This window comes from Xenopus laevis, chromosome 8L (genome assembly GCF_017654675.1).
Source record: "Xenopus laevis strain J_2021 chromosome 8L, Xenopus_laevis_v10.1, whole genome shotgun sequence".
Classification (NCBI taxonomy): domain Eukaryota; kingdom Metazoa; phylum Chordata; class Amphibia; order Anura; family Pipidae; genus Xenopus; species Xenopus laevis.
The window spans coordinates 20257348-20285296 of NC_054385.1; the positions used below are offsets into that span (position 1 = coordinate 20257348).

At 42.2% G+C, this 27949-nt stretch overlaps 1 pseudogene; it reads right to left on the reverse strand.

Moving 5' to 3' along the window:
• LOC121397277 overlaps positions 1–27949 on the reverse strand; it is a 320931-nt pseudogene that overhangs the window by 3104 nt on the left and 289878 nt on the right.

A 27949-nucleotide genomic window follows, 5' to 3' on the forward strand; every position in this document is an offset into this window, starting at 1 on the left:
ATAAAAAAAAAAACTAGTAGGAACAATATAAAACAATCTAACCTACAACATGTTCTTTAATATCTGCAAGATGTCCTCTGCACTCAATTATCAATATATTTAAGACATTGAAACATTTTCTGCATACAGCTACTAAAAAATGCCTTACCCTTTAAATAAAACAGGGATTGTTTGTCCATATATTGCCTTGGCCAGATTTACATAGCTGGTGCCCCTAGGCCTGCTGTTGTTCGTCGCCACCCATCCCCTCCCCCCCCTTTATGCACATATGCAAATTTTAATAAGGTTTGGAGTACTGGGGAACACAGGAAATTGTAAAAAAATATTGCATTTTTCAGAGAAACAACTCGAATCGAGTTGGTTGGATTTGATTTGAGTTTTCGTGTCCATAAAAATTAGTCAGAGTTTTAGATAATATTTAATTGTCATAAATATGACAGACCTGACTGACATTCACAGTAGATTCTACACCTTATGGCCAAAGCTGCCCAAAAAGAGGTAAAAACATGGGGAAATTATCAGGTAGAGTGAAACCATTTTCAACAGGTTTCTTGGGTGCATATATAGAGCAATAAAAGAATTACTATGGTGGAACTGTCAATAAATACATCTTGGATATAGGGGTATTCCTTATGTCAGTGCTGTCCAACTTCTATGGTACCGAGGGCCGGAATTTTTCTAATCTACATGGTGGAGGGCCGATAACAGAAGCCACTCCCTGTTTTTAGACCACACCCACTTTAAGCCACACCCATGTTACCACAAGACAATGTCCACATTAATAGCAGACCAAAAAACCAAATGGTTGGTGCTCACTGCAGGGATCAGGGCTGGAACAAGGGGTAGGCAGAGTAGGCGGCTCTCTAGGGAGCCATCATTGAGGGGTGCACTTTTAAGGGGATTTTTTTTTTCGTTTTTTCCAAGCGTTTATTTAATAATTTGTTTCAGTAATCATGGTCACCGAATTGGGTGGAATCCATCTCCTTCACCTTCTCCCTCTTGCCGGCAAGTAATAGCTCCTTTGTGCGGTGCAGCGCGATGTGCATACATGCGTCAATGACGTCATTGATGCTGTTGGGTGACAGAGAGAGGCAGAGAGCTGGCGGCCTGCTTGGTGTGGCTCTCGCTGCTCTCAGCCTTGCACAGTTGCACTGAACTGAAGACATTCTTTCTATTACTGTACAGTGTAAAGCTTCCTGCTGGCACAGCCAGGTACAAATTTGGGGGCCATATGTGTGCTGTTACTGCTGGGTGCTGGCACAGGTACATAAATACTTGGGGCAATATGATCAGATTTATTTTTGGCGGCTGCTGGCACAGGTAAAGATTGGGGGCAATATGATGGCTGCTGGAGGGCTGTATGATGAATGGCTGCTGAGCTTGCTTGCACAGGTATGGGCAAGGTGTATTATGGATGGCTGCTGGGCTTGCTGGTACAGGTACATTAATATAAATAAAAAAATGTTGTACACTTTCTTGCTCTCCTTATTTAAAAACCATCATGGTAAGGAGGGAAATGGTAATGCAGGACAGGGGGCACTGAGTGAAGCTCTTGCCTAGGGTGCCAAACTACCTTGTGCCTGCCCTAGCAAGGATGTCACTCATATGTGAAAAAAGCTAAGTCATATAAGACATACCCATAAATCCATATGCCTCCTCCATCCCTGTGTATAATACAGTACCCCAGCATATGATTAAACACCTTAGGGGCCACTAACAATAATTTTCAAATGCTAACAAACCCCCAGAACAAATACCAAAGTATGACTCACACAGTGAGGGAAGGCAGAACAGAGCAGGAGACAGGAATCAGGACCAGTCTAATATGTACTACATCCAGTGACACAGTGCTGGTGCCCCATTAGCATTTTGAATAAGGTGTGAACAGGTGAACAATGTGGGCAGTTTCAGTCTGGGTCTCAGGTGTGAACAGTACAGGGCTGTAGGAAATAAACAATAGAGGTGTAACAGGTGTGAACAATACAGGAGAATCACAGGTGTGAACAATATAGGGGATTACGGTGTGAATTTGATTGAACAATACAGGGGCCAGTCAATCTCTGTAGTGATACCTTTTAAACCTTACATATGGTAAACAGACACAACAGGCAGATTTTGATGTGGAGGGCCATATAAAGGGGGTCGCGGGCCGCATGCGGCCCACGGGCCGCCAGTTGGACAGCCCTGCTTTATGTATTATTTAAAAAATACTATTTTTTTCTTATTTTCATTTGCCTGTGATGTCGAGGCTAGCTCACTTATACACTTTTGCTACACTGGTAGTACCTTATTGATCTGAACCCCTAGAAACAAGTCTTTACTTGATGGGAACAAAAAGTGGGGTTAAATGGTGTGTGAGATGCACTGAGTTTTAAAACAGATATTAAGTGAAAATAAGAACATTCTGTTCTTCATCTGGTGGGATTGCAGATAAGATTAAAAGGGGAAATATACAGTATTTACCTGAAATATGTATCTCTAAATAAATGCTGCCATATTGCTTAGTGTTGCTTCTAGTAGAAGCACTCTTTGTGACCCCCTACCCAAAATGTGGTGTAAGTATACACTAAAGTAATTTGTTTTAGGTGTGTGTATATATATATATATATATATATATATATAATCCCACAGTACCAGCACTCGAACAGATGTGGCCAGCAGTGCACGATCGATAAAGCATGTATGTAGCACGATGGATCAGCACACACTGTTTTGAATGTGAAGTAATAGTGTTTATTTCAAGCAAAACACATTTTTATCCGACGTTTCGGTCCCACCTGGGGACCTTTTTTAAGGATAATGCGGTGTAACAAACAATGGCTTAGATACCCACCCCCTGAGTGAATTATGGCGCCAACATGACGTCATACAGTGAATACAAAGTGTAGTTTGAGTCCATAAAGTCTTGTGTCCATTTCAGTTCATTTGGAGAACATGGTTCACCACTGGTTGTCAGTGTTCGCACAGTTAGTGCCCTATCAAGCCAAAGAAATGCTGATAGCAATTGTGTCCATAAAAACTATACATAGTAACAAAAAGATTCATAGTAACAAAAAAACTTCCTAATGTATACAAGCAATTAAAGAAAAACAACTGTTACTTACAGAGTAGGAAGTGTTCAATTCAGACCCAGAGATATATTATATATCTGTAAATTGGAGAAACAGGAAGGCATTGAAAACATGTATAACCCGAAGTAGCAAAATAGCAAAGAAAGCAATGGTTACTTATGTCAGAAAACAATTCAATTGGAGTTGTCCGTTCAGACCTTTGGGTGTCACACAGTCTAATTTGTATATTCAAAATGCCTCCCTTTTCAGTAGTAGTTTCTCAAGATCCCCTCCTCTGGGGGGCTTGAGTATCCGATCGATAGGCATACACTTGAACTGGGATGGATCATGTCCTGCTTCCCGCCAGTGCTTAGCCACTGGTTGCTGGGCAATATCCTGTTTGCCAGGGTCTACCTTACGATTGGTATCCAATGCTGCCCTGATGCTCGCTCTGTGCATGTTGATCCTATCCTTTAATGGCCTGATGGTCTTACCACAGTAGATTAGACCACATGGGCATTTGATGATGTAAACTACCATAGGGGAGGTGCAAGTTAACCTGTGTTTGATAAGATATTTTTTGCCAGTCCTCGGATGTCTAAATTCTGACCCTAATATCAATGTGCCGCATACCACACATCCTGTGCACTTGTACACACCTGGACGGGTACTTAAAAAATGTTGGGCTTGGGGCTGGGTATATTTACTCACCGGGTCTGATGGACTAAGATACTCTTTAAGGTTGGTGTTCCTAGAGTAGCTGAATCTAGGTTTACGGGGGACTTCATTGCCTATGCTTTCATCATTGGACACTATCTTCCAATGTTTGAGTATGGATTTCCTTATGTCACTACTATAGGGGTTGTATGTGCTTCACTCAGGGGGTGGGTATTTAAGCCATTGTTTGTTACACCGCATTATCCTTGTAAAAGGTCCCCAGGTGGGACCGAAACATCAGATAAAAATGTGTTTTGCTTGAAATAAACACTATTATTTCACATTCAAAACAGTGTGTGCTGATCCATCGTGCTACATATATATATATATATATATATATATATATATATATATATATATATATATATATATTTATTTAATTCTCCAATGAGTATCCACACTCCAAGGCAATATAAAAAAGAGAGGGGTGCATGGTAATTTTTGCATACACCAATAGTTTCCAAACCAGCACTTCCTTTACTGAAAAAATTTAATTTTTATTATTACATAGTATCTACTTCTATATATATATATATATATATATATATATATATATATATATATATATATATATATATATATATATATAGAGCTCAAGTAAGATCCGCACTCACAGGACTTATAAAAATTAAAGAAATTTTATTACAAAAAGTCTAACGTTTCGGCCTCCTCCGAGGCCTTTTTCAAAGTGACAAATACATAACCACAAATGCTTTAAATACCCAGATTTGGCGGGAGAACTTTGGCCAGTTGAATATGACATATCCACCTCATCATTAAAGTACGACTAATTTAAATATCCCAGAATTAGGTAATCATCATCAAATAAAGGTTATGCCAAAAAAACTAATTACATATCCAATAAAACTGTACACATTATCAAATACATATTAAAAACAGGTTTAAAACAAGGTATTTAGTAACATTGTACTACACTTCCCAATATAATACCGTAGCTATTTCCCTAGTTGTTACATGTTACAAAATATCAAGAAATTTGAACAAGGGTGGAAGGTCTGCTCTGGGGTACTCTCTACCTATATTCACTTGTCATTCCTATTCTAGTATCCGAAACTGGAAAACGTCTACATGGATCTATAATGAAAAAAATTATAATTTTTTTTTATTAGGGCAACGATCAACCACATGTATTAACCCTCTCACTACCGCTTGAGATCATATTAACTCAAATTAAATGCCTCACCCACAGTCCTCCAAACCTTACATATACTAATTACTATCACCTGTGGGGTCAGTGTTAAAAGAGATTTAAAAAATACAATCATTATCCCCGTGACGTGTTGCAGTCCACCATCGTAGTCATGTGTATATTAACTATAAATAAGTGTCCACTATCACCCTCAGTAAATCCCACATATGTAACAATATTAAAATTAAAATAAAATAAACCCCAAAGTATGTAGACCCCGCATCATATAGTTACAGTCAATGTACACCTATAAGTGTGATACTAAATAATAATCAATCAGAATATCAAAATACATCTAAAAGGTAAAAATACAGAGAATTATAGAAAATTATATATAGAGAAAAACCCAAAGTGTCCAAAAGACATAGTCCCGATCATAATGTGTCAATCAATCTTTATTGCCCACAAAACGCCAATAAAATAAATTCCGATGGTATGTGATAGTGATTCAAAGTCAGAATGTCCTCCGCTTTACCCCCAAACGATGCTTAGGCCACAGTAACTGTTCCGCTTCAATCCGTTTGTGTACTTCAGTCTTCACGGCAAATATACAAGCCCGCAAAAGAACAACCGCGTCCGGAGGAACAGAGCGTGGTTCCATTTGGTTGAAGCAGCGGCATGTCCTCAGATTTTCAAATCACCGTAAGTGAGATCTAGCGCTCCTCGCAGGTGTCAATCCAGTGTCAGAACGGGTTCTCCTCTGTTCGATATTCACAGAAAAAACTTCATTTACTTATGCCATTCCATCATGCTCACCCCTCCAACTGCGGGTAGTAGGTGTTAAGTATAATGAAGTCATAGGAGGACTCCATGGCTGATCCCAGTTTCGGGTCTCAAGTCCCCTTTCCAGACCATTAGAGACCTCTGGGAGAAATCTCGGAACGTCAGTCCAAATGGTAATACCAAACGAATCCAAGTATTCACATTTTGGTAAATTCAATAGTTTTCAAGTCATAAAACTCACGGGTGCCAGGCTTAATTAATTAGAATTATATATATATATATATATATATATATATATATATATATATATATATATATATATATATATATATATATATATATATATATATATATATATACAGTGTAGAAGGCTTTGGCACACACTTCAGGAGTTAGGGACCTGGGTGCAATCCAGAAATAGAATATCCACGACAAAAAAGCTGAAGCACACCAGGATTTTCTTCAAGAAATATAGAAGTATTTATTCCATCTAGAAGCAGAGGAGGACGTCCTCCCAGATACCCTCATTGACTCCAATATATAACTTGTCACAACACACGCTGACACAAGCTGAGTCATCACTACTTTGCAAAGGTACATCTTTTATCCCCACAGTACCATTTAATAAATTTAATTGTGAAGTGGATTGTTACAAGATGGGCAGAAAGCTACGTTTGCTAGAACATTACGGGGACAAAAAACAAGACGACACTCAATTGAAATGGAAGACGAAAAGTGACTTTGACCCTAGTTCTAGCAATACTAACATTAAGGCGTTTTTGCAGACTGTTTCTCACGAAATTTCTAACTTGTCTGAATCTTCATTTAAGGTACACCCTAATTTGTCTGCTGATGAAAGAGGAGCTCTTAAGTCTTTGAATAACGATAAATCCATTGTAATACGACCAGCAGACAAAGGAGGGGGTATCGTCATAATGAATTATAAAGACTATCGTGATGAGGTATGTAATCAGCTTAACAATGTTGCAGTTTATCAAAAGTTAACCTTTAATCCTGTATTTAAATTTAAGGATGACATAGAACTAGTGTTAAATCATGCTGTAACCCAAAAGTGGATCACTGAGGGAGAAAGAATTTTCCTTACTCAGGAACACCCTATTTGTCCAGTACTTTATTGTCTCCCTAAGGTACATAAAGATGTGAAAAATCCTCCTGGTAGGCCCATAGTGTCCTCACGTGGGAGTTTGTTACATCCCATTGGCCTATTTTTAGATGACTGTCTACAAAGTACTGTACAAGCTCTTCCCTACTATTTAAAAGATACTAAACAACTTTTGGAAATCGTGTCAGATTTAAAATTACCTAATGAACCCATACTATTAGATTCCCTCGATGTAAGCAGTTTATATACTATTATCCCTCATTCTGAAGGGATTAAATCAGTTAAGTGGGCACTACAAAATTCTGCTGTGTACGCTGGTCCTCCAATTGAATTTATTTGTCAATTATTGGAGTTAACATTGAAATGCAACTACTTTCGGTTTGAAAAAATTTTTTTCTTCAAAAGACAGGCACATCGATGGGTGCCTCGATGGCTCCGGCCTACGCCAACTGTTATATGGCCATGTACGAACAGCATAATATTGTACCTTTATATGGTGATTCCCTGTTACTGTATTTACGTTACATTGATGATATTTTAATTGTATGGAGAGGCAGCGAATCAGCATTGAATGCGATGGTTGATGGCCTTAACAAGTTGGATAGTCCAGTTAGGTTCACTGCTACAATACATCCGCAACAAATTCAATTCTTAGATGTGGAAATTTTTAGAAGGGATAATAGCTTGGGTTACAAATTATATCGCAAACCCACAGATAGGAACACTTTATTGTACGCCACAAGTTTTCATCCCCCAAGTTCCAAAAATGCAGTTCCCTTCTCTCAGTTTTTACGCACTATGCGGAACAATTCGGAACAAGATATTTGTGAGATACAATTACAAGAAACTTTTGACCGGTTTATACAAAGGGGTTATGACCAGAATACTTTATCGGCTGCCTTGATTAAGGCACGAGCACATATAGCACAAGAGAGGGAGAGACAGGGAAAGAAGACACCTAATGAAGGAAATCGCTTTATTGTAACATCTACTTATACCACAGGTTCCCCAGCAATTAGAAATATTGTAGACAATCACTGGCCCATCATATTAAGTGATAAAAGTTTGGCCCATAAAGTGAAGGAAAAAACACTATGGGGATTCAAAAGGGGTCCTAACCTAAGAAGTTTACTGATGAAAACAGATCCTGTTCAATGTTATGATACATGCAGTGCCATCACAAGTAAACTTAAGAAAGGGTGTTTTAAATGTGCGGGGTGTATTACTTGTAGACAGACGACGACAGGTAATTCTTTTAGACACCCCCATTCTGGGAAAGAAATACCCATCAAACATCGTATTACCTGCACGACAACACATGTCATCTATATTATAACTTGTCCGTGTGGGTTAACATATGTTGGGAAAACTCAAAACAATCTACGGGAGAGAATGGGCAATCATAGATCCTCAATTAAACGGGCCCTTGAATCGGGAAAATCGGATTTACCACTACCCAAACATTTTTTAGCAAAGGGACATGGGTTACCCACTTTGAGATTCATGGGGATTGATTTGGTACCTGACCCCAATAGGGGGGGTGATTGGGACCGGTTACTTTTGCAAAAAGAAGTTTATTGGATTAAAACTTTGGACACCGTAGCCCCTCGCGGTCTCAATGAATATTGCTCTTTTTCTCCTTTTTTGGACAAAAGATAAAAGTGGTAGATTCTGTAAAATGATTGACAAGTAGGTTTTAGCGATCTCTGCAAACAGTTTGTTTTTAGGTTTTGATACTGGTAATCCTTTGGTGGATTTTTAAGTGTTTTTATATAAAAATTCTATTTTGATGTTTAATATTTATTACTAATGTATAGCACGTTATACACTGTATTTCACATTCTGTGCTTTATATGTATTTGTTTCTACAGAATGTACCTGTTGGAAAAACCAGTCACATTAATGAATTCTCTAATTATCCCTCACACCTGAAAAAAAAGGGGGCGTCACTGGGAGGTGGGAGTGAGCTGGGTGAGTCTTTAAATTGTTTTCACTTTGGTGTAATCTCTATCTTGATAAAGGCTCCACTCGAGGGCCGAAACGTTGATGGAATAAATACTTCTATATTTCTTGAAGAAAAAAAAAAAAAAAAAAAAAAAAGATGGAATAAATACTTCTATATTTCTTGAAGAAAATCCTGGTGTGCTTCAGCTTTTTTGTCGTATATATATATATATATATATATATATATATATATAGTGAATAAAGTACAACCACTTGTAAAATATATAGATATTATAAGTTACAGAGGAGTTCCATGACCATATAAAATCACAAGGCCGAAGGCAGAGTGTTTTTATACTCCGAGGTGGTACTTTATTATAATACATTTCATAAGTTTCAGTGAGTCATGTGACAGAAAGAAATGACATCACTAAGCTCCGATTATAAGGATATAACTTACAGGATATTCATGGCTCTTGTGTATTGCACGGGTGCTGGTAAATAATGTAACAAAGTACCGCACTCAAGAGGAATACTTTGTGAAAAAATCAAGGTTTATTGAAAAAAAATCTATATAAAAAAAATAAATATATATATATATATATATATATATATATATATAAATAAACATAGGTAATTAACAGTGAAACACAACGTGATCAATGCACTTGACTACAATCTAAACATAATAATACAAGGGATATATTCATGCATAGTTCCCCTTTCAGGGTAGAGACAGACGAGTAGAATCAGCGAGATTAGTTGCCTGGCGACAAATTGGCTCTTCTTCGGGCAACTAGTCGCCCGAAGTTTCCTTGTGAGGCAACTTCGGAAAATGAAGCGTTCAGTGTGCCATTCCTCCAGCAATTTAGATTCTAGCCGACGGGGAGGCAGTTCAGGTTGATTAGTCGCCTAAAGAAGAGGCGATTTATCGCTGGGCGAATAAATCTCCCCGAATCTTCTCGTCTGTCTCTGCCCAGTTAAGTATGATGCCTAAGCGTTTTTATACTATACAAGCTGTCAACAAAACTCTTGGAATGACCCCTGTCCCCCCAAAGTCAAACTGGAGTATCAAACCCTCAAGTAAATTTAGGCTTAGCCTTTTTCTCTGCCAGTAGAGTAAATTCTAGTTTGTTATGTGGGTATTGACAGAAACTGCACCCGCTCGTCTGCTCATAGATGAAGGATTTCACCCTGAAAATGAGGAAACTGTGCAATTTCTTGCTGAATTTCAACCCAAAGGCAGATTGGTGCCATGAGATAAAACATCATGTGCCAACACTTCCAACACTCCTCCAAATAACTGTTTGTTACTTGTATACATGCTCGAAAAGGCACTCTTGCGCATACAAGAGAGCAGCAATGCAACAAATTAATTTCATAAACCAAGTATATGATTCACGTCAGCATTCAGCACTACGACAAACCAAATCTTGTTAACATTGTTCGTTTTAGTAAAAAGTTTTTTGTTTGTTTGTTTTTTTGTGTTTTTTTTCTTTTTTTTTTATCGTTGAAGCACCTTATAGAACAAAAGACCATTAATTTAAAACAAAAAAAAAAATAAAATAAAGAAATGGATCTCTCTCTCCAGAAAACATGCAGTCCTTGCTGTGTTGCAATGGTTTTCAGCAATCATTGACTTCTTGTAGGATTATGGCTAAAAACCAACCTTCTGGTCTATGGAGAAAATCAAACACAAAATATAGGAAGGAAAAAAAACAGATCAAACATCAAATTTACAATACAGTTCAAATTTTGTTAATTCCACATCACGGTGACATTCATGCAGAGGAGAAAAGGAAGTGGTTTGGGATTTGGATTAATCTAGTGGGGAAATCTAGTTTTTACACAATTCTATACAAATACTGTAAATTTCTTTTTATTTATTTTTTTACAGTTTTAATACAATAGTGGGCTTTGCTTTTGAAAAGAAACTAAAGTTCACATCTCTTCCTCATGCTTTTACCTTATACCTTTGTTGGCTTCAGCAAGTATCAGCGTGGCTGCTTCTGTTTCTTGCAGACATTTGCTCACCGCCGTGAATTCTGGGAAGGACAAATGGGCTAATATGGCTGAGGGTCCATTTTGTTTTTTTTGTTATTGTTGACAGTTGGGGTGGGGAAAATAAAGGGAATTCTCATGACGCAAAGGAGGAGCATTGAGTACAGTCGGTCAATGGGATTCCCCACCCTGGCTTACATTGAGGTGACCTCTGAAGATGCCAAGAAACAATCGCTGAGGCTGGTTAACAAGGTATCGCTGTCGATGTCGTGAAATATGGCGTCATTGCCTGTAATGGAAACATAACGTTTATATTAAATGCCAACTAACCAATTAATCATTATCAGCCTGTCAAGACCGCCGGGAGCGCGAGGAGTCGCGTCCGCTCCCGGCGGCGAAGAATTCAAGATGGCGGCGCCCAGTCAACCCACGTGGGTTCCGACGCCGGCGACGTGACGTCAGCGCGGCGCGACGGTCGCAGGCGCGCTGACGCTGGCGCAAGGGCGCCAAATTCAAACATAAAAGGACGCCTGAGACGCCAAGATGGCGCCCGAAAATAGGATTCTGTTCCCTGAGAGTTTCCTGGGTTCCCTTGCGGTTTTCCCTACTTATATCTGCCTGATTCCTTGTTGTGACCCTTTGCCTGGACCTGGACTTCGCTGATACTCTGCCTGCTATTGACCCCCTGCCTGGACTTTGGACTTTGATTATATTCTGCCTGCCTTGTGACCTGTTGCCTGAACCCGATTACCCTTTCTGCTTAATCCCTGGATGCCACGATCCTGATCCCTCCTGAGGGGCTTCCTCCTAGATCCGGACTACTCCCCAGAGGGGGCTCCCGGCTCCCTGACATTATTTTCGGGCCATGGATCCTTCTGAGGAAGCCACACCTCATGTCGGACGAGCGCTCCGCGGACTGGCATCCCGCATGGAGGACTACGAAAACCAGCAGGTTCGCATTGGGCAAGCACTCGATGTCCTGCTAGCTCAAGTGCCTTCTGAGCCTTCCACTGCTCCACCTACTGGAGATCCCCCCATGGCGGCAGCCCCTACGAACGCAAGCTACCCGACAGGTGAGCCTCGCATTCCACCTCCCCCTCGCTTCAGTGGGGACCCACAAGCCTGCAGGGGGTTTGCCACGCAATGCCAAATTCAATTTGAGTTCCAACCCACACAGTTTCCAAGTGAGCGTTCCAAGGTGGGGTATGTGATGTCTCGATTGGAAGGCAAGCCACTAGAGTGGGCAACGTCTCTTTGGGAGAAGAATTCCCCGCTGACTTTTGATGTTAAAGACTTTCTCCAAGCTTTTCGTTTAATCTTTGATGCTCCAGGTCGGGTTACGAACGCCCCTGCCCGTCTCTTGCAGCTCCGGCAGGGAAGCCGCAGTGTCAATGACTATGCTATAGACTTCCGAACACTGATGGCGGAGACTTCCTGGTGTGATGACGCTTACAAGGCTGTATACTACCAAGGCCTATCCATCCGCATCAAAGATGATCTCGTCTCCAGAGAGACTCCTGACACCCTGGAAGGGCTGATCGCTCTATCCATTAAAGTGGACACTCGTCTCAGAGAGCACCAGGTGGAGAGAGAGCGCAGCAGACGATTTTCTCCCTTGTTGGCCCCTCGCTTTCAAAGGCCGATTCTGCAAACACCCGCTGTTCCTGTGACTCATGTGTCGACGTCCCCCTTGGAGGAACCTATGCAAGTAGGAAAGACTCGCCTCTCCGAGCAGGAAAGACTCCGAAGACGTATGGCAGGTCTCTGTTTATACTGTGGTGGGCATTCCCATTTTGCCAACGCCTGTCCTGCCAAAACCAAGAGTTTTGTACCCCGAGGTATGTCTCAGGTTTCTCATGTAGGGGGCATCACTCGAGGTCCTCTGGAGAAGTATCAAGAAAGTTCACGCAGACTTCTTCTTCCTTTGCAGATTCACCTGGCAAGTAGGTCTATCTTCGAAAGGGCCTTCCTCGACTCCGGAGCGGATGGCAATTTCATGGATGCCTTTTTTGCCGAACGCATGAAGATTCCCCTGCTTCCATTATCTTCACCCCTGCGAATTACCGCCATAGATGACAAACCCCTGGAGTTTGAATTCGTCACAAAGTTCACGGCGGAACTATCTGTACAAGTTGGGGCGCTGCATCAAGAAAAACTTTCATTTTTCATCATCCCCTGTCCTTCTACTCCAGTAATATTGGGTCTTCCGTGGTTACGTCTGCATAACCCCACCATAGACTGGTCCACTGGGCAGATCTCTCGTTGGAGTTTATTTTGCCTGCAACATTGCCTTCCGTCAAAACCCCTCGAGAAGGTGAATGTCTCCTCTGCGGAATTAAAGACTTTGCCCTCCACTTACAAGGGATTTTCCGATGTGTTTTGTAAAAAGTCGGCAGAGTTCCTTCCCCCACATCGCTCCTACGATTGTCCGGTTGAACTCCTGCCAGGAGCTATGCCCCCCAGAGGGCGCACCTACCCTCTCTCTCCTGCAGAGACTACCGCTATGAAGGAGTACATCCAAGAAAATCTCCAGCGGGGGTTTATCCGCCCTTCTACCTCTCCTGCAGGGGCTGGGTTCTTCTTTGTGGAGAAGAAGGACGGAGGCCTTCGGCCTTGTATAGACTATCGGGGTCTGAATAAGATCACCGTGAAGAACAGGTACCCCCTGCCCCTGATTGCTGAGCTCTTTGACCAGCTGAAAGGGGCAAAGATTTTCTCCAAGTTGGATCTCCGGGGGGCCTACAACCTCATTCGCATCCGGGAGGGTGACGAATGGAAGACGGCATTCAACACTCGGGATGGGCACTATGAATATCTCGTTATGCCCTTCGGCCTATGCAATGCCCCTGCCGTCTTCCAGGAGTTTGTTAATGATGTGTTCCGAGATCTCCTAGGAAGGTTCGTAGTCGTATACTTGGACGACATCCTGATCTTTTCCAAGGACCTTGAAAGTCATCGCTCCCAGGTGAAGGAGGTACTCTCTCGTCTGAGGAAGAACTCTCTCTTCGCCAAGATGGAGAAGTGTGTCTTCGAGGTATCCAAGATCCCCTTCCTAGGATACATTATCTCTCCAGAGGGATTTGAGATGGACCCCGTGAAGGTGTCGGCCATCCAGGAGTGGCCTCTCCCACTGAGTACCAAGGCAATCCAGAGGTTCATCGGATTTGCTAATTATTATCGACAGTTCATCCGGGGGTTCTCTTCCCGCATTTCACCTATCCTGGCCCTCATCCGGAAAGGGGGTAAACCCAGCCTGTGGCCTCAATCCGCCATAGAAGCCTTTCAGTCCTTGAAAGAGGCCTTCACGTCCGCTCCTGTTCTCCGACATCCCAATCCTGCACTACCCTTCTGCATCGAAGTCGATGCTTCTGAAGTCGGAGCCGGAGCTATCCTGTCTCAGAGACACTCCACTGATGGAAAATTGCACCCCTGTGCGTTTTTCTCCAAGAAGTTCTCATCCGCAGAGCAGAACTATGATGTCGGAAATCGAGAACTCTTAGCAGTCAAGCTTGCCCTTGAAGAATGGCGTCACCTCCTGGAGGGCTCTGAAATTCCTGTCCAGATTTTCACTGATCACAAGAATCTGGAGTTTATACAGTCCCTCAAGAGGCTAAATCCCAGACAAGCCAGGTGGGCCCTTTTCTTTTCCCGTTTTAACTTTGTTTTGACTTATCGCCCAGGTTCCAAGAATCTGAAAGCCGATGCCTTGTCTCGTAGCTTCACTCCGGTGGATCGTGACCCTGAGAGGCAGGAGCCAATCATTCCACCAGTCAAGATCATTGCCTCTTTGTATCCCCAATTTGCCGACCAGATTCTGGCTGGGCAGTCCTCGGCTCCTCAAGATACTCCGATTGGCATGGCCTTCGTCCCTCCAGAACTTCGCCTGGCCATCCTGCAACAAACCCACTGTTCCAGACAAGCTGGACATCCTGGTCCGGCCAAGACCCTTGAACTCTTGAGGCGCCTAGTCTGGTGGCCTGATATCCGCAAGGATGTAAAGGACTTTGTGGCTGCTTGTAATGTCTGTGCCACTTCTAAGCCTAGCCATTCCCGCCCCAGCGGGTTGTTACAGCCTTTGCCGGTTCCCTCTCGTCCGTGGACGCACCTCTCTATGGACTTTATTGTCGAACTTCCTCCCTCCGGTGGGAATACTGTGATCTGGGTTGTCATTGACCGCTTCAGCAAAATGGCCCATTTCATCCCTTTGAAGAAGTTACCCTCTGCGGTGGAATTATCCCAACTCTTTATTAAGTACATCTTCCGCCTGCATGGTTTCCCGGTGGAGATCGTCTCCGACAGAGGCACCCAGTTTACCGCCAAGTTCTGGCGTTCTCTATGTAAAGACTTGGGAATAACACTTAAATTTTCATCTGCCTACCACCCGCAGACGAATGGGGCAGCTGAACGTGTGAACCAAGCCTTAGAACAGTTCCTGAGGAACCACGTGTCTCTTTGCCAGGACGATTGGTCTGACCTCCTCCCGTGGGCAGAGTTTGCTCATAATAATGCATGTCATTCCTCCACAGGAAGGTCTCCATTTATGGTGGTGTATGGACAGCACCCTCAAGCCTTTCCTCAGGACTTCGTGTTGTCGGACGTCCCGGCTGCAGATGATCTGACAGCCCATATGCTTGCTATTTGGGCTGCAACCAAGTCTAATCTGGAGAAGTGTGCTCTAGTCCACAAGACTTTCGCGGATCGCCGTAGAAGGCCCTCTCCTCCCTACAAGGTGGGTGATAATGTCTGGCTCTCTTCCAGGAATATTCGCTTGAAGGTGCCATCTCCCAAGTTGGGTCCGAAGTTCCTGGGTCCGTTCCCCATCTTGGAGATAATTAACCCCGTAGCCATCAGACTTCAACTCCCACCAGAGATGAGAATCCCCAACGTGTTCCACGTCTCCCTGGTGAAGCCCACCGTCTCCAACCGTTTCTCTGGTGTCCAATCTCCTCCTCCTGCTGTCTCTGTGGAGGGTCAACAAGAATTCGAGGTGGAGAGAATCCTTGATTCCAGAATCTCCAGAGGGTCCCTTCAGTACCTCATCCATTGGAAGGGCTTTGGCCCCGAAGAATGCTCTTGGGAGGGACATCGTGATGTGCATGCTCCTCGTTTGGTAAGAGACTTCCACTCCAAGTTTCCCCAGAAACCAAGTCCCGGTGGTCCTGAGGCCCCCCGTGAGGGGGGGGGTACTGTCAAGACCGCCGGGAGCGCGAGGAGTCGCGTCCGCTCCCGGCGGCGAAGAATTCAAGATGGCGGCGCCCAGTCAACCCACGTGGGTTCCGACGCCGGCGACGTGACGTCAGCGCGGCGCGACGGTCGCAGGCGCGCTGACGCTGGCGCAAGGGCGCCAAATTCAAACATAAAAGGACGCCTGAGACGCCAAGATGGCGCCCGAAAATAGGATTCTGTTCCCTGAGAGTTTCCTGGGTTCCCTTGCGGTTTTCCCTACTTATATCTGCCTGATTCCTTGTTGTGACCCTTTGCCTGGACCTGGACTTCGCTGATACTCTGCCTGCTATTGACCCCCTGCCTGGACTTTGGACTTTGATTATATTCTGCCTGCCTTGTGACCTGTTGCCTGAACCCGATTACCCTTTCTGCTTAATCCCTGGATGCCACGATCCTGATCCCTCCTGAGGGGCTTCCTCCTAGATCCGGACTACTCCCCAGAGGGGGCTCCCGGCTCCCTGACACAGCCTTCTTACAATAAACATTTAAAGCATGAAAGAGATTTAGAGACTGGTGGTACATAATCTGCATGCCCAACATTATGTACCACTTGCATACCTCCCAACATTTTGGAAATAGAAAGAGGAACAAAAGTATTTTGACCATGCCCGTACGGAGGGGGGCTGGGCCCACACCAAATTATTTTTCAGGCCCGCAAAATGTCTAGAGGTTGACTTGTTTTACTGTATTGAAGTTGTATATAAATCAGGCCTTCATGGGGCCCCTATACCTCCAGCCCCCCCCCGCTTTCTCTGCAGTTACACCCCTGAATACAACATAAAGGGTGTTTTTGATTTGTAAATAATCCTATTCTCTTATTTATATTTAATTAATTAAGTCAAGCTGTTTCCAAGTCTAGTAACTTACAGCAACCTATCAGATGTTTGCTTTTATTATTTATAGGGGAACTCCACACAAACATAACTTGAGTTTGTTAAAAAGTAATAACTATACAAAAAAGGGCAAATCCGAAGAGCGATTCATGTTGATGTCCAGGAGTGCGCGGCCTAGAAATTCTCTATTTGTTAAAAAGTAAACATAATTTCAAGCAACTTTGCAATATACATCAATTAAAAAATATGCAGACTTTTCATGATTTTAAACAGTGTCGGACTGGCCTACAAGGATACCAGGAAAAGTCCCAGTGGGCCCAGGTGTCACTGGGCCCTCATGCTGCTAAACTTTTGGCCTATTTCATGGCCATTCCCTATTTCTATGAGAACAAAGAGGCTAAATAGGTGGAATAATAGATTATAGTTTGTAAAGAAAAGAGACTAGGAGAATTGAGGTTGAATGAGGAGAGGAAGAAAAAATTACTGAGGGTGGGCCCCTGGTCTAAAAACTTTTGGTGGGCCCATGGTCTAAGGTTTTTTGATGGGCCCCTGGTGTCCCAGTCAGACACTGATTTTAAATGATTTGGAACAGTTCCATAAACCTAGCCCCCCTGCTCTTTTAATCTGTCTGACTGCTTTGCTGAGCTGGCTGACTACTGTTGCTTTGTATCAACAGCCAGCTGTCCTCAGCCTGCATCCTCCAACCCCCACAATTCCCTGCACATGTGATTTCTATAAGGAACAGAACGTCACAGTGCAATGCATTGCGGGTTATGTAGTCCTGCATGCTGTCTGTAAGTTTATTGAATATTCCAAGCAATACAGTAGAGTATATCGATGCATATGTCATTACAAGTCCAATACGCAGCTTGGATGGATCAGGCAAGAAATGTAAAATTGCTGGCTGTTAACATATATCATTAAAAATGTACTTTATGCTCATTTTTGCACATTTTTATTATCAGCATATACATCAACAGTTTTCAGTTGTCGTGGTTACTCATACCCCTATCCTATTTGCACAATTAGCAAGCCATCCTGATCAAATTCTAGTATAAGTTGAGAGTTTGCCTCTCCTTTTGTATATATGGTGCTCTAGTTTACATATTTCATTCATTTCTTCTAACCAAGACTCTATTGGTGGGGCAGCTTCTGCTTTGCAGTTTTTTGTAATAAGCCTCCGGGCTTGGAATAAAGCCTTGGTTAACAGTTGTTTTTTTTCCACCAGCATGTCCTGAGTTGTAATTACCCCTAGAATACATAGCACTGGGTCAGGTATGACCAGAACATCAATGGCTTTGGTTGTATGACATATTACCTCATTCCAATATTGCTGTAATTCAGGGCATGACCATAGGGTGTGCATAAGTGATACCACTTCTGTCTTACATCTATTACACAAAGGGGATACTTCCGGAAATATTTTGTGCAGTTTCTCTCCTGTATAATAGGCCCTATGCAACAGGTATACCTGGAAAAGTTCATGCCTACAATCTTTTGAGACTAACCTGGGTGCACCTAAGTGCTAGACTCCATTGGGCATCTGTAAGATCCCCTACATCACCCTCCCACAGGGATCTACATTTTAGGTTTTCAGAGCTTGCTTTAGCTGTGGAAATGAGTTTGTACACAGCTGAGATCTTACATTTCAATGGACCCAATTTGATTAGCTTGATCAATGGGTCTTCCTTGAGTATTATGGGTGAGAGCCTGTGCCTTCTTCCCAGACACGTTTGTATTCTATTATAGGTTAACCATTGAGCAGCGGGTAAATTATACTGGTCTCTCAGGGTTTCATAGAGGACTCTCCCCAATTGTCACTAATATTCACAATTCAACACTGGGACCAACACTGTCAGGGGACTACTTCAGCCAGTTTACCAAAAGTTTTATTGCCCCACAGTGGGGTAGCAGGATCTATGCTCGAACTATGAATGGTCTTTTTGGCAAGCTCATACGCCGCTCTGGCTTCATGGCCGATCAGGACGCCTTTAGGCCCCAAGGGTGCACATAATAGTGTCTGCCAGGCTTCCATTTGCATATTGCTCTGCTGTTTCCAGCTATTGTATAGTGGTGTACATGGACCTTTTGGGTCAATTGTGCTGCTAGATATAGAGTTTGGAAGTCTGGAAGAGCTACCCCACCCTCATGTCTTGGACGTTTCAGAAGGGGCAGACCAACTCTAGCCCTGTTCTTGCCCCAAACAAAACCTCTTAGTATTCCAGCTAGTTTTTGGAAGAATGATTTTGGACGTGACTTAGGGGAGTGCCACAACATATATGAGATTTTTGGTTGTACAAACATTTTTATTAAGTGTATACGCCCTGCTGGATCCACCGGTAGGTTGCCCCAAGCTTCACACTTATCAATAACCCAACCAAGCAGCGGGTTAATATTAAGGTCTATATAGGAAGTTATAGGTGTGGAAATGTCTACCCCCAGGTAAGAGAATTTAGTAGCTATGGGTAACTCAGTTAGTTAAGTCTTCACCGGGGTTTGGGGGATCAACTAAGAATTTGGACTTATTAACCTGCAATCCTGAGATTTTGCCAAAAGTATCAGTCAGACCTATTAGTTCCTCAAGAGACTTTCTCCTGTCTCCCAGGTAAATAAGGTTATCATCTGCATAAAGTTGCAGTTTATCCACCTGGTTAGTAGAGATCCAGCCTTGCATGTTGGTATTTTGATGGACTGCTGCTGCCAAGGGCTCAATCGCCAGAGCTAAGAGAATAGGGGACAGGGAGCAGCCTTGTCTCATGCCTCTGGTGAGTGGAAAAAGGGGCGTGTCTCTATTCCCTATTCTAAGGGATGCTACTGGGGCTTTATAGAGAAGTTGTATCAAGGATAACAAGACTTTCCATAGACTTTCCATAGATACGGCCACTCGACCGTGTCAAAGGCCTTGGCTATATCTAGCGCCGCAATGGCTCTATTTCCTAAATTGGTATGGTCATCTATAAGATTGTAAAGCAGCCTTCTAATATTCAGGGTGGTGGTCTTCCCTGGCATAAAGCCCAATTGATCTTCATCAACCAGTGAGGGGACTACACCTTTTAGTCGATTAGCCAAGACTTTGGCAAAGATCTTGACATCTGCTGTAAGCAGCGATATTGGCCTATATGATGTCTGGTCCTTCCCTGGTTTTGGGATGAGGGTTATTGCTGCTTGATACATAGATGTGGGGAGATGCTCTTTTAGGATTGCCTTCTTGTATACCTTAAGTAAAATTTGGGCTAGGGTAGTGGCATGTTTTTTGTATATTTCAATTGGTAAACCATCAGTTCCTGCGCTTTTCCGGAGGGGAATGAATCAATTGCTTCCTGAATCTCTAAGAGGGAGATATCAGTTTCCAGGTACTCTCTATGGCTTCTCTGTAATATCAGTGTTTAGTCCTTCCTTCCGTGCCAGGATTTCAAATGATGCAGAAAGAGAAGAACTGTTAAACAGCTGGATTTCCACATAGGATATGGCATTTATTCATACTTTTTGAAGAAACAGGTAACTGTGATGGGTATATTAGGGGTTTCTTTATCAAATTTTGGTTTGCAAGCTGGAGTTCCCCTTTAAACTTTGCTTCATCAGAACATCATAGCTGCTGATTGGATGCTATGGGATTTTAGCCCTTGTAACTTCAGTATGCCATATATATAAAATGTTCATCATCCCTTTTGCACGGTGACGGAGAGTCGGGCGCCTCTCTTAGTTATTTTGCAGATTCCATAATGAAGGCGGTAGCATAGTACACATATCCCTGAAACCCTAAGGGGTATATTTATCAAAGAGTGAAGTTAGAGATCAGCACAGTCCCCTAGGGGCAAATCTACGTACCTCCAAAGTTGCGCCAGCGTTGACTTTGCCGCACTTCGCCAGGCGTAGATTCGCCAGGGCTGGGCAAATTCATGAAGATCCGAAGTTGCGCACAAGTTACCGATCGTTTGCGAAGTCGCGCTAGCAATGTTACGATCAGCAGTTCGAAGTTACACTAGCGATGCCAAATTTGCATATGGCGCCAAGTTAAAGTACACTTGAGGTATATGTAGCAGCAAATAAATTACACTACACAAGCCTGGGAAACCTTCATATAATAAAATAGAGTTGTTATTTTGCCATATACATGTGCCCACTGTATAGTTTAGGTGCCATATGTAAGGAAATGTAGGGGGGAAGGAGGGTACCCCCCCAATAAAATTACGATTTTTTTAAGCCTATCACCCTATAAAAAGTAAAAGATGTCGGAGTCAACTTTTTTTGGACCATCCCTATCTACTCTATTGCACTTCGCCTGGTCTGAGGTGGCAAAGTAAAGTCTGGCGCAAGAGGTAACGTTCACGAAAATCTGCAGCTTAGTGAATTAGCGTAGTTATGTACCTTCGCCAGAGCGTAGCTTCGCCTGGCATAAGGGTGCGAAGCAGGGCCAGACTGGTGGTAAAAAGCAGCCCAGGAAAAAAAAATCAAAGTAGCCCACATCCACTTATATATTGGGGTAAAACTGCAAAAAATTATGTGCATAATGAGCTGCCTTTCTTTCTTAAGTGTAATTCATGTAAAAATATGTTAAAGATTCAGCAGCCTTGTGCCTTTATATGGTCACAGAACAACCCCTCAGTGACTTTATAATACATGAGTGATACTCAGAGTTCCCTGTATAACTCAGCCTGCAGCCTTGTGCCTTTATATGGTCACAGAACAACCCCTCAGTGACTTCTAATATCCTTATCATTTACAGTAGGGGGTACATTATCCCTTATAATACATGCGTGATACTCAGAGTTCCCTGTATAACTCAGCCTGCAGCCTTGTGCCTTTATATGGTCACAGAACAACCCCTCAGTGACTTCTAATATCCTTATCATTTACAGTAGGGTATAGGGTTACTATAGGCACCATCTCTCCCTACTATCCCACAGTCACACTCCCTTCCCAGAGACTATTATCCCACTGTATTATCTATTATACTTCTGTAATAACAAGAAATAGATCTTAATTAAGCCAGCATAAATCATTTTATTATGGGGTAGGATAAGACCAGCCCAAGAAGACTAAACAATCCCAAATATAATGAGAATGAAAGGTGGGCAGCCCTCAGTACCCCACTCCCATTGCGGGGCCTTACTTACAGCACAGAGTACTCCATGATGGGCCGCAGGGACACTCACACAGCACGGCAGCAGCAGCAGTGTGAGAGGAGTGGGAGGGGCAGAGCCACGTGGGAGATAGGACGGAGGAGCGGTCCTAGTGCCCATCGGATGCATTCAAAGAGCTCCTGAGGCAATCAGTGCTGTGTTGAAGGTGAGGAGCGGCCCACTTAAATAAAATATAGAGCAGCCCGTCGGGAGAATGCCCGAACACACAGATTGCCAGTCCGGGCCTGGTGCGAAGTAGCGCTAGGTCCACTTCGCTAGCAAATTTACGCCAGCACCCGTTAGTAAATCGGCGAAGTGGCAAAATGATGTCACGCTGGCGAATATTCGCTAGCATTAGCCACTTCGCCCTTTAGTAAATTTGCCCCCTATAGTGAAATTCCGCCACTCTCCATTCATTTCTATGGGATTTTCAAAGGGGTATTTATCAAATGGTGAAATTTCACCCATTGATAAATACTCTTTTAAAAATCCCATAGAAATGAATGGCAGAATTTCACTCTAGGGGACTGTGCTGATCTCTAACTTCAATCTTATTATGATCTAGAGAGTGATATTCTGAGGCAGTTCACAATTGTTTTAAATTTTTTGTGGGTTTTTGAATTATTTAGCTTTTTATTCAGCAGCTCTCCAGTTTGCAATTTCAGCAATTTGGTTGCTAGGACCAGGGTCAGACATAAATATGCCCCCATATGTCTATGAAACAAATGTGCCTTTATTTTGAGAAATAGCTCCAGGCCAAACTCATATAAACTGCCCATTCCAGAAAGTAATTAGAGGTAAATATAATACTGTGAACATGATCCGTTTTGAGCGGGATACGATAGCAACATAGTAAGTTAGGTTGAAAAAAGACAAGTCAATCAAGTTCAACCTTTTAAGTCTATATATAACCTGCCTAACTGCCAGCTGATCCAGAGGAAGGCGAAAAAACCCCATTCGAAGCCTCTCCAATTTGTCTCAGAGGAGGAAAAATTCCTTCCTGACTCTAAGATGGCAATTGGACTGGTTCATAGTGTCAATTTAATCTGCGCCACATGCTTGGCATTAATCATTGTACAGAGTGCACGCAGCTTACCATAAGGATTCATGTGGTCACCTGGCATTTGTGGAGGTGTAAGTCCTTGCTGGAAGGGGTCTGTGCTGTAGCTGTTCTGATCCATCGTGATGATCTGCTGCTGAGGAGGTGCCAGTGGGGCATATGAGGTCATCATCCCCTCCATGCGGCTGGACATGACCTCTGATTGGTCACAAGGAGCCATGTTAATTCACTCACCCTGACACATTAGTCATCTGCATATCAGTTGTTTGGCATCTTTATATTCATGAATCTATTTAAGGAATTGTTCAATGTAAAAATAAATAGATAGGCTGTGCAAAATAAAAAATGTTTCTAAAATAGTTAGTTAGCCAAAAATGTAATGTGTAAAGGCTGGAGTGACTGTATGTCTAACATAATAGCCAGAACACAACTTCCTGCTTTGCAGCTCTCTTGATTTCCACAGGTTACCAGGCAGTAACCAATCAGTGACTGGGGGAGGGTCATAACTTTTGCTTTTGAATCTGAGCTGAATGCTGAGGATCAATTGCAAACTCACTGAATAGTTATGTCCCATGTGGCCCCCCTTCAAGTCGCTGACTAACTCAGAGTAAGAGAGCAATATATATATATACAAACAGAATGGAATGCACAACCATTAGTATGCAGAAACCTGGGTGCTAGTCTGAGAAGTATGTAGACAAAATGCAGGGATTGACAGCACTCCAAGGAAATACATCAAGTCAATAATTCAAATGAAAGTGGAGATTTATTGGTGATCCAACGTTTCGGCTCCGCACAGAAGCCTTCGTTCCCTGACGAAGGCTTCTGTGCGGAGCCGAAACGTTGGATCACCAATAAATGGCCTACCCGTCCCGCTGGGCAAATGCCCCTAACTTGTTACTTACCCTTCTGCGCAGGTCCAGTCCAGGGAGTTCACCGACGACATCTTCTTCCACGCGATCTTCTTCCTGCTGTGAACGGCGTTTTGGCGCATGCGCAGTAGGATCATTTCACCGGTACGGATCTACTGCACATGCGCCAAAAGTCACGCGCATGCGCAGTAGATCATACCGGCTAAATGATCCTACCGCGCATGCGCCGTTCAAAGCAGGAAGAAGATCGCGTGGAAGAAGATGTCGTCGGGGAACTCCCAGGACCGGACCTGCGCAGAAGGGTAAGTAACAAGTTAGGGGCATTTGCCCAGCAGGACGGGTAGGCCAGGGGGGAGGAGGGAGGGTGGGCAACAAACGGGAGGGGGGGTGGGGGGTTTGCGCCGACTACCTTCCAGCTATAGTCAGGTGATCCCACTGGTGTCTAATAAAAGGGCAGCCAAGTATGGAGGTTTACTTTGAAAGCAGCGAGTAAGTTGCAGGTAATACCTTGTCCCTTTGTAAAATGTATAATTAAGCAATTGAATTCTTAATGAATCAGATGAAAATTAAGCGTAGGACTGGCCAGATATGGGATGACTTTGACGTAGTTGGCCAGCTTAAATATATTGCAATATATGGACAAACAATCCCTGTGTTGTTTAAAGGGTAAGGCATTTTTTAGTAGCAGTATGCACAAAATGTCTCTGTCTTAAATATATTGATAATGGGTTGAGTGCAGAGGACCTCTTGTATTTGACTATATATATATATATATATATATATACACATATATATATATATATATATATATATATATATATATATGTATAGCGAAAAAGGATTGCGGCACTCACAGGGTTTTAGTGAAAAAACAAAAAATGTTTTATTATTAAGCCTCAACGTTTCGATCCCCCACAGGTATCTTCGTCAGGAGCAAAAACAAACAAACATCCAGCCTGTTTTTTGCTCCTGACGAAGATCCCTGTGGGGGATCGAAACGTTGAGGCTTAATAATAAAACATTTTTTGTTTTTTCACTAAAACCCTGTGAGTGCCGCAATCCTTTTTCACTGCTTATTTCCCATGCTGGCACCCAGGTATTAATTTTGTCTACGGAGTGCACCATTCCTTTGGTTTTATATATATATATATATGTATATATATATAATACATTTGTAGCCTTACAGAGCATTTAATTTTAGATGGGTCAGTGACCCCCACTTAAAGCTTAAAGCTGGAAAGAGTCAGAAGAAGAAGGCAAATAACGCAAAAACTATACAAAATAAATAATGAAGACCAATTGGAATGTTGGCCATTCTATAACACATTAAAAGTTAACTAAAAGATGAACCACCCTTTTAAAGCGACACTATCAGTTAAAAAAAAAAACACAGGATCATTGGCATACAGGTAGTAAGGTGCAATTTTGCTTGTACAGCAGTAGATGGACAGTTGCCAACTTTAGGAGGTACATTTATCAAAGGTCGAATTTCGAGTTCATGGGAGTTTTTAAAAATTCATGAACTCAAAATTCGACCAATCAAAATTTATAAAAAATGAACTCGAAATTCGACCAATTGAAATTTATAAAAAATGTAAAAAAGTCGAATTTCCAAACTGAAAACTTGGTTCTAGTTTATTTCCGAAAAAAATCTTGAATGTCAGGAAGGCTGCAAACAATTCCTAATTGATCCCAGGATGTCTTCCATTGACTGAAACAGCAATTCGGCAGGTTTTAGGTGGCGAATAGTCAAATTTGAATTCCTATAGGAGAATTCAACAGTTAACTATAAAAAACCCTACTCCCCTAAGCTATGTAGACCCCCCTCCCTCCTCCCCCCCAGCCTAGCTGCCCTCCCAGGGAAATGACCCTAACTTTTTACTTACCCCTCAGTGCAGATTCAAGGATCGCAGTTCACAGCAGCCATCTTCCTGGTCTTCGTGTCTTCTTCTGGCGCTTCTGCAATTTCCATCCATTTCGGTGCATACCCAGTTGGCGAAAACCGGGAAATTGCTCCAACTGCGAATGCGCCGCTTCACTGCGCTCAGTCTCAGATTACAAAAGACCCGGAAAAAGGCTGGCGTGAACTGAGATCTATGAATCTGCAATGAGGGGTAAGTAAAAAGTTAGGGGCATTTCCCAGGGGGGCAGCTAGGCTGGGGGGGGAAGGAGTGGGGGTGCTAAGTAGGCTAGGGGTTAGGTTTTTTTTGTTAAAAGTTGAATTCTCAAAAAATCTAATTAAAATTTTTAAAGAAACTCAAATTTGGCTGTTTTGGCCATAAAAATATTTGAAGTTTCAGTTCTGCCCCTAGGTGTAATGCTTTTGGACTAACAAAATTTATGTTATGGGGAAGGTGTGGCGTCCCCTGGTATGCCACTACTTTGTGCATCATTCAGAACACACAAGGCAGGGGTCTCTAGGTACAATTGAATCCTGTATTTACCACTAGTTTGTGGGCTACACCCTGCATCTGATGCTGGATTATTAATCTGGTGCAAAGCTGAGAGCTCATTTGTTATCTGACATGTGCATAGGTCCTGTTTATGGGGACTAATAAATACAACTTTGCACTGCTTAGCACGCCAGTACTTGTGCTGTATCCATGCTATATAAGCCCTATTGTATGGGGGTTTTTTTTGGTTGCAAGGGGGAATATATTTCATACTCCTCACCTTCTCCCTCCTTGGTCATAACATGGACTGTAATCTTTGTAACAGTATACATAATTTTATTTCTTGCTCATTTACCCTATATGTCCTATAAATCTATTGAAACAATGCACAACACTGCATATACAAGTAGCCCTATATATATATATATATATATATATATAGATATATATATATATATATATATATATATAAATGAATATGTTCTGCTTCTTTCCAATCATATGACTGGGAGAAAGCCCCATGTGAACAATGAAATAGAGAAGCAGAAAAGTGGCTATAAATTGAAAAAATATAACACTTCTCTTTTAGAATCATATATAGTGTTTTCAGGCAGTTGTCATAAGACAACAGTTATTATGATAGTGTCCCTTTCATCTGTTAATTGCTGAACAGGAAAAAGGAAAGGAAAAGTGCAACAGCAAATGAAAGTTCTTTTCTTCCGATATTTTTAAGCAGCATTTATAAACATTTATGTAAAAGTTTGAATAAGATTATGAAAGCAAACATCTGATTATTTGCCATGGGTTACTCTTATAACATACCTCTTATCATAAAAGACGGGAGATGTTAAAACCTGTATGAACTGGAACTCAGTTTCCAGTTTAAAATGATAAGAATATTTTGTTGTGGTAAGTTACAGATTCATTTTGATAGGGGTTTTGGTGACACCTTACAACATTCAATATTCAATAACACATTGTCTTTTCTACTGTTCCCATGAAAAGCAATGGAGATAAGTAGGGATTTTTTTAGAATTCTTCTGAAACTTTCCTACTAATATGGGGTTTATAGCTGGAATGGGATGAACGTTTGTCTGTACTTGGCCTGTACTTTTTGCTGCAAGTGCACATTATTAAAACAACAAAATCACCACCATTTTTAAAGACTAGGGTGTCAGACAAGCGCCCAGGATGTTATAAATGTTGTTTAGGAAAGCTAAATACAATTGGCTGCTCTTCAATTATAAAAAAAAACTGCAATGAGGTGTAGCGATGTGCCCATAGGCTGCATATTTTATAGATCTGCATGATTATGCATAATTCTAGCCTTTTGTATAGAGCAAAAGGAAAGTTTGTTTCAGATGTTCTAATGGAGAAATAGAAGGATTAAAAAAGATATAGTGTGTGTTAAGTATCAGGTTATAGAAGCAAGATGGAGAAGTAGGGAGTAGTAGAATTATGATTGACTTATGTTAGTTAAGCATTAGTTACCTTGGCCCAGCCTCTGGGAATTCTGCTGTTGCTGTTGATGCCTTTGTGCTAATTTCTTCATCTGTTAAAATAACCAGGTTAAAATATGAGTCAAAATAAAAGATCTATAAAGAATAGACACTCAATATTTGCTGTAAGTTCAGTCTGGAGTATAATAACAGGCTGAATAATACCCAGTAAGGC